We start from the raw sequence: 7,104 nt of genomic DNA on the forward strand, positions 1-7,104 counted from the left end.
AGCCCCGACGCGGAGCCCCGACGCGGAGCCCCGGACGCAGGGTCCCGGACGCAGAGCCCGGACACAGAGACCCAAGACAGCCTGTTTCATCACAGCACCAATGTTGTTTTAAAAATGATAAGTGGCTTTTTTTTCCTTTATCATTTTTAAAAATACTAATACGAGTCTTTTTCTGTACTACAGCTAGCTCCCAAATAATAATCCAGAGATTTATTATTACTTACGAAAGCCCGGCCTATAGCTTAGGCTTGTTCCTAACCAGCGCTTATAACTAATTAACCCACTTCTATTAATCTATGCTCTATCACGTGGCATTACCTCTGTTCCATCTTGCATCTCCTGCTTCCTCTCTGTGTCTCCTGGTGTTTCCTGCAAGCCTAGATTCCGCCTCCTCTTCCTTTCTCTCCCTGGAAACCCTGTCTACACCTCCTGCCTTCACACAGTGCACAAATATCCCACAATTGGTCCCGAAGAAGATGTGTGGAGTCATGGGGAGGGAGGGGAGCCCGACACAAGCTGAGTGTGAATCGGGATGGCTGCTTACAGAATTTGTTGGGAAAAGAATACACATTTTATACTCTACAGTTGCACATAGGATTGAATGGGAGAAAGGGAGCGAGGGAGCTGGAGTGTGTTTGAGGAGGCCAGCCTTGACCTTGACAAGTTAACAGGCACCAGTCATATGTTAATGGAGGGGCCACAGGAGTCCCTTTTTTTGCACACAGGAATTTTCTTCAAGCCCCCGAGGGAGTGGGGACTTTTGTTTAAATGCCTGACCTTGGGAAAAGGACTTTCTTAGGGGATCAGACATTCCATTATGGAATGTTGTGGTTTCTTGCATAGCTTAGTTTGTCCTGTGAGACCAAAATGAGCCATCTTAGAAATAAGACCAAAATGCTTTCACCCTAAAATTAAGGCCTAAGATTTCTCCTTTTGGGAATAGGCCATTAGTTACTGAAACCAGTCAGTTCAGATTCCAGAAACCAGGAAGTGTAAAAGTACAGAGTCACAAGATAGTCACAAGGTAATGCCTGCCAGACTATGGAATGTCCTCTCCCTGGTTTCCAGGGTAACTGACCACAGAAATGCCCCCACCTGAGAAATGGTGGTGGGCAACCACTCCCTTAGAAGTAATTTCTAGAAGTCCCTAGAAGCGAGCCAATCAAAATTGTATCCATACTAGCACCCCTAAATGATGTCAATCTTGTGACTTTTCCCTTTAAAAACTGAGCTTGCAGACAGGTGGGCGCTTCCTCCAGTCTCCACTGCGTTGGATGTATTGGACGAAGTCCCTGCCTAGGCTTGTATTGCTTTTGGATATCCAGAATTAAACCTTGCTTTTGCATTCCGGCATGCTCGTCTTTGGTGGTCTCTCTGGGGGTCACGATCTGGGCACAACAGTCCAAATAGCTAAAGCTTAAAGTGAGCAAAGACGAAGTGAGACAAATACTAGTGTGAACCTGAGTAGACCTTAGGAATTTATAAATCTTGATTATCAAATATACCTTATTTATCAAGTATATGTATGGGAGTAGGCAGAATTATCACGCTATGTGGTTCCACAGTGGAACCTGTGGAACAGGGATTTATTTATTTATTTATTTATTTATTTATTTATTTATTTTGGTTTTTTCGAGGCAGGTTTTCTCTGTGTAGCTTTGGAGCCTGTCCTGGATCTCGCTCTGTAGACCAGGCTGGCCTCGAACTCACAGAGATCTACCTGCCTCTGCCTCCTGAGTGCTGGGATTAAAGACGTGCGCCGCCACCGCCCAGCTCAAAGAATTGTTTCAAGAGACTGCTGTTAGGATTCGGCCACACACCTGCACATGCGCAGTTCAGCAGCTAAGCAAGGGGGTCTTACGTCATTAGTGCGCTGCATGATCACGCATGCGTGATGTAGCTCTGTAAGCCCACCTAAGCATGCTCACAGGAATCCTGAAAAAGCCAGACACAAACTCCTCCTCTCTCTCTGTTCTCCCCCCCCCTCTGCTTGTATGTGCTTCTTCCCCAGACCTGGTTCTTTTGTGCCCTCCTCTTCCTCCTAATAAAGCTCTGATACTGAGTTTTGTCATGGCTTGTCATTTTGTTTTTTTTTTTTTTTTTTTTTTTTTTTTTTTTTTTGGTTTTTCGAGACAGGGTTTCTCTGTGTAGCTTTGCGCCTTTTCCTGGAACTCGCTCTGTAGCCCAGGCTGGCCTCGAACTCACAGAGTTCCGCCTGCCTCTGCCTCCCGTGTGCTGGGATTAAAGGCGTGCGCCAACACCACCCGGCATGGCTTGTCATTTTTAAACTTGTTACAGGGACCTATGCTTTGCGGCACCTGAGCTGATATATGCAGATACACACATAGGCACACATATGCACATAATTTAAACAAATAAATAAAAACGGGGTGAATGGGCTTTGGAGTTGGCACAGACCACACCCAGACACCAAATTCTCAGCAGAAAGAATATTTATCTATTAAGCAAGATAAACAGGGTGGCTGAACCTGAATTGGTCAGAAACAGCAGCACATGACTCAGCAGGAGTGATTTTTTTAGGAGAAAAAGAGGAAATCCAGGCTAGGACAGGTTTGTAGGTTTTGATTGGGCATGTTAGTTAGGGCAGCCAAATGAGGGGCTCTGATTGGGCGTGCTAAATAGGTAGCCAAATGGGGGATTTTGATAGCTGGACCTCAGGAATGAGTCAGGCATGAGGAAATGGCCAAACAGGATTCTAGTGGTTTAGCCCAAGAGGGAACAGCAGGACCTGGCCTCAGCATGTAAGTGCCTGTTAGAGCCCTTCACAGGGCGCTGAGGAAATGGTTCAGCAGTTGAGAACACACACCAGAGTTCAGTTTTCAGCACCCACATCACATAGCTCGCAACCACCTGTGATTCCATCTCCACGAGATCTCATGCTTCTTCTAGCCTCCTTGGGTACCAGCACAGACGAGCACATACCCACACACATACACACAATTAAAAAATACTAAAAGATATTCTAAACAAAGCCCAAAACACCTTTTAAAAGTAAGAAAACAAAACAGAGGTGCAGAAATACGTTGTAGAAAATTACCTTGAGACATGTAAATAAAGCATATGTAATACATAGTGAATTTCATGTTTCAACTCCGATCTCATGCCCAAAATATCCCATTATATATTTCCAAACGTTTCAACATCTGAAATTGGTAATACATCTATTCCCAAGCATTTCAGATAAGGGACACTCAGCTCGTACATTATCGTTTTGCATGTAATTGCCTGTAAATATCCCTTTCCTATGAAAAATAATGCCTCTTAAGCTAACAGAGTTACTTCAGCCGGTCTTCTCTGTTCTTGTTGCTGCTGCCTTTTTGTTGGTTTATTGGAACAGAAGCTCATGTAACCCAGGTTAGCCACCAACTCTTATGTAGCCATCTTATTTAGTTTTTGTTGCTGTTGTTTGTTTGTTTATTTTGCTTTGTTTTCTTTTGTTTTTGAGACAGGGTTTCTCTGTGTAGCTTTGCGCCTTTCCTGGAACTCACTCTGTAGCCCAGGCTGGCCTCGAACTCACAGAGATCCGCCTGCCTCTGCCTCCCGAGTGCTGGGATTAAAGGTGTGTGCCACCACCGCCCAGCCACAGCAACTCTTATAAAGAAAACATTCGATTGAAGTGATGGCTTACAGTTTCAGAGGTTCAGTCCATGAGCATCATGGCAAGGAATATGGCAGCGTGCAGGCAGACAGACAGACGTGGTGCTGGAGGAGTAGCTGAGCTTCCCACATTTTTCAGGCAACAGAAGTCAACTGAGACACCGGGCGGTATTCCAAGCATAGGAGACCTCAAAGCCTGCCCCACAGTGACACATTTCCTCCAACAAGGCCACAGCTCCTAATAGTGCTACTCTCTGTGAAATTACGGGGGCCAATTACATCCAAACTACCACATTCCACTCCCTGGGCCCCATAAGCTTGTAACAATATCATAATGCAAAATGCATTTAGTCCAACTTCAAAAGTCCCCATAGTCTATCACAGTCTCAACAATGTCAAAAAGTTCAAAGTCTCTTCTGAGATTCATGCAGTCTCTTAACTTTGTAATCCCCTTATGAAATCAAAATCAAAAAGCAGACCACATACTTCTAACATATAATGGCACAGGTTATACATTACCATTCCAAAATGTAGGGAAGGATGCATAGTGAGGAAATACCCGACCAAAGCAAGACCGAAAACCAGCTGGGCAAACTCCAAACTCTGCATCTCCATGTCTGATGTCTAAATGCTCTTCAGATCTCCAACTCTGTTCAGCTTTGTTGACTGCAACACACTTCTTTCTCTTGGGCTGGTTCCACTCCCTGTTAGCAGTTCTCTTTGGCAGGTGTCCCATGGCTCTGGCATCTCTAACATCTTGCGTTCTCCATGGCAATCCAGGCTTCAACTTCACAGCTTCGTGCAACGGCCTCTCTACTAGGCCCTCATTTAGGGACACCCCTGACACATGCCTAGGCTCAGCAGCTTTCTTTAGGCATGGAGGCGCATTCCATAATACATTTCTTCTATTCCTAACTCTAAAGCCAGCATCACATGGCCCGAAGCAGCCAAGTTCTGCTGCTTGCTGGGACTGGAACATGGCCTCCTCTTTCAATTACATCGTCATCAGCTTTCTGTCCTTCACTGTCTAAGCTTGGCTGTCCTGAAATTTGCTCTGTAGATCAGAGCTGGCCTGGAACTCAGAGATCTACCTGCTGGTACTGAGATTAAAGATGTGACCCAGACTCTAAGCTTTTCTTTAGTTCCTTTTCACACATTGGAAACTTAGCTGGGTGGGATCTTGCACACTGAGGTCATCACTCCCTGCATTCCATTTTTGTTTATTTGGTTGCTTGGTTGGTTTTTCAAGACAGGGTTTCTCCGTGGAGTTTTGGTGCCTGTCCTGGGTCTCAGTCTGTAGAGCAGGCTGGCCTCGAACTCACAGAGATCTGCCTGGCTCTGCCTCCCGAGTGCTGGGACTAAAGGTGTGTGCCACCGCCACCCAGCTTGCCTGTATTCCATTTCTTAATGCTCCATGCTCTTTTTCTCCTCAAAATTTACATTTTGTAATTTGCCCTGCTCAGCTTGCTCCTTTTCGTTATAAATCTCTATAAGCATGAACACTAGTAACCACACAACAGAGTCTAGTCTATATTAGGCTGTTTTGAGATTTCTTCTGGCAACAGAATTAATCCAAATCTCTTCAGTCTTCCTCGGGCGGACTCTTCAGACAAGGGCAAAAGGCAGCTACTTTCTTCACCAAAATATCACAAGAACGATTTCTAGGCAACATACTAAAATTCTTCTCCTCTGAAACCCCTTGAGTGAGCCCCCGACAGTTCAAATCACTCTTAGCACCACTGTCTTCCATGCTCCTACTAGTATGGCCCATTAAGCAGTGCTTAAAGCATTCCAGTGCTTTTATAACCTAAAGTAGCAAAATCCAAGTTCCTTCAAACAAAACACGGTCAGGCCTACCACAGCAATACCCCAGTCCATGGTACCAACTTCTGTCTTAGGGTTTCTATTGCTGTGAAAAGACACCATGACCATGGCAATTCTTATAAGAAAAAAAAATTTAATTGGGGTGTCTCGATTACATTTTCAGAGGTTTAGTCCATTATCATCAGGGTGATGAGAGCTGAGAGTCCTGCATCTTGCAGACAACAGGAAATGGACTGAGATACTGGGCAGTATCCTGAGCATGGGAAACCTCAAAGCCCGCCCCACAGTGACACACTTCCTCCAACAAAGCCACACCTCCTAATAGTGCCACTCCCTAAGAGATTATGGGAGCCAATGACATTCAAACTACCACAGTACCTCAGGATGATTTTGAACTTCTGGTCCCCCTGCCTTGAGAGTAGATAACAGACATGCACTGCTACATTCACCATGCCTAGTCCTGTGATTTTTGTTTTGTTTTGTTTTGTTTTTTGAGACAGGGTTTCTCTGTGTAGCTTTGGAGCCTTTCCTGGAACTCGCTCTGTAGCCCAGGCTGGCCTCGAACTCACAGAGATCTGCCTGCCTCTGCCTCCTGAGTGCTGGGATTAAAGGTGTGCACCACCACCGCCTGGCAGTATGATATTTTTTTTTTTCTTTTTTGGTTTTTCGAGACAGGGTTTCTCTGTGTAGCTTTGCGCCTTTTCCTGGAACTCACTTGGTAGTCCAGGCTGGCCTCGAACTCACAGAGATCCGCCTGGCTCTGCCTCCCCAGTGCTGAGATTAAAGGCGTGCGCCACCACCGCCCGGCTGGCAGTATGATATTTTATAATTTAGAAATTCTTGAAAAAGAAATATGCCCATAAAAATAAATAAAACTAAGCTGGGTGGTAGTGGTGCATGCCTTTGCCTCCAGCAGGAGCCCGGTAGCGGGTGTTAATTCAGAGACCGCAGAGGGGTGCTGCTTATTGGTTGCTCCCCATGGCTTGCTCAGCCTCCTTTCTTATAGAACCCAGGACCACCAGCCCAGGGACAGCACCACCCACAATGGGCTGGGCCCTCCCCCATTAATCACTAATTAAGAAAATGCCCTACAGGCTTGCCCACAGCTGGATCTTGTGGAGGCATTTTCTCAACTGAGGCTCCCTCCTCTGATGACTCTAGCTTGTGTCCTGTTGAGGTAAAACTAGCCAGCACTCTGTCCTGCTGAGCTGAAGTTACAGACTCTCTGGGCTGAGCCCGACTTTTCTGAGTGCTGGGTCTCAAACTCAGGTCCTCATACTTATAAACACTTTCCCATCTGCTCCTGACTCCCAGTCAGCTCCCTAGTCTCCCATTTGCTCTTTCCTTTCTTACTCGATGTTTTTTGTTTCTTTCTTGTATATTAAAGATTTTCCTTAAGTAGATAATGATGCTTGACCTTCTGTGTATTTAAGAGTGAGGTCTTAGCTGGGCATGGTGGTGCACACCATGAGCCAGGCAGATCTCTGTGAGTTGGAGCCCAGCCTGGTCTACAGAGCGAGTTCCAGGACAGCCAGGGTGATTATAATAGCAGGATTCGTGTCTATTTCATTAACAGAAGCCTGATGAGAGTATCTTTGGGATTTCCCCCTCAAAGGTATATCATTGCTCTTATTTGCCATTATTTAGGAATTAATATTCTCA

Source organism: Peromyscus leucopus, chromosome 18 (genome assembly GCF_004664715.2).
Source record: "Peromyscus leucopus breed LL Stock chromosome 18, UCI_PerLeu_2.1, whole genome shotgun sequence".
Classification (NCBI taxonomy): Eukaryota; Metazoa; Chordata; class Mammalia; order Rodentia; family Cricetidae; genus Peromyscus; species Peromyscus leucopus.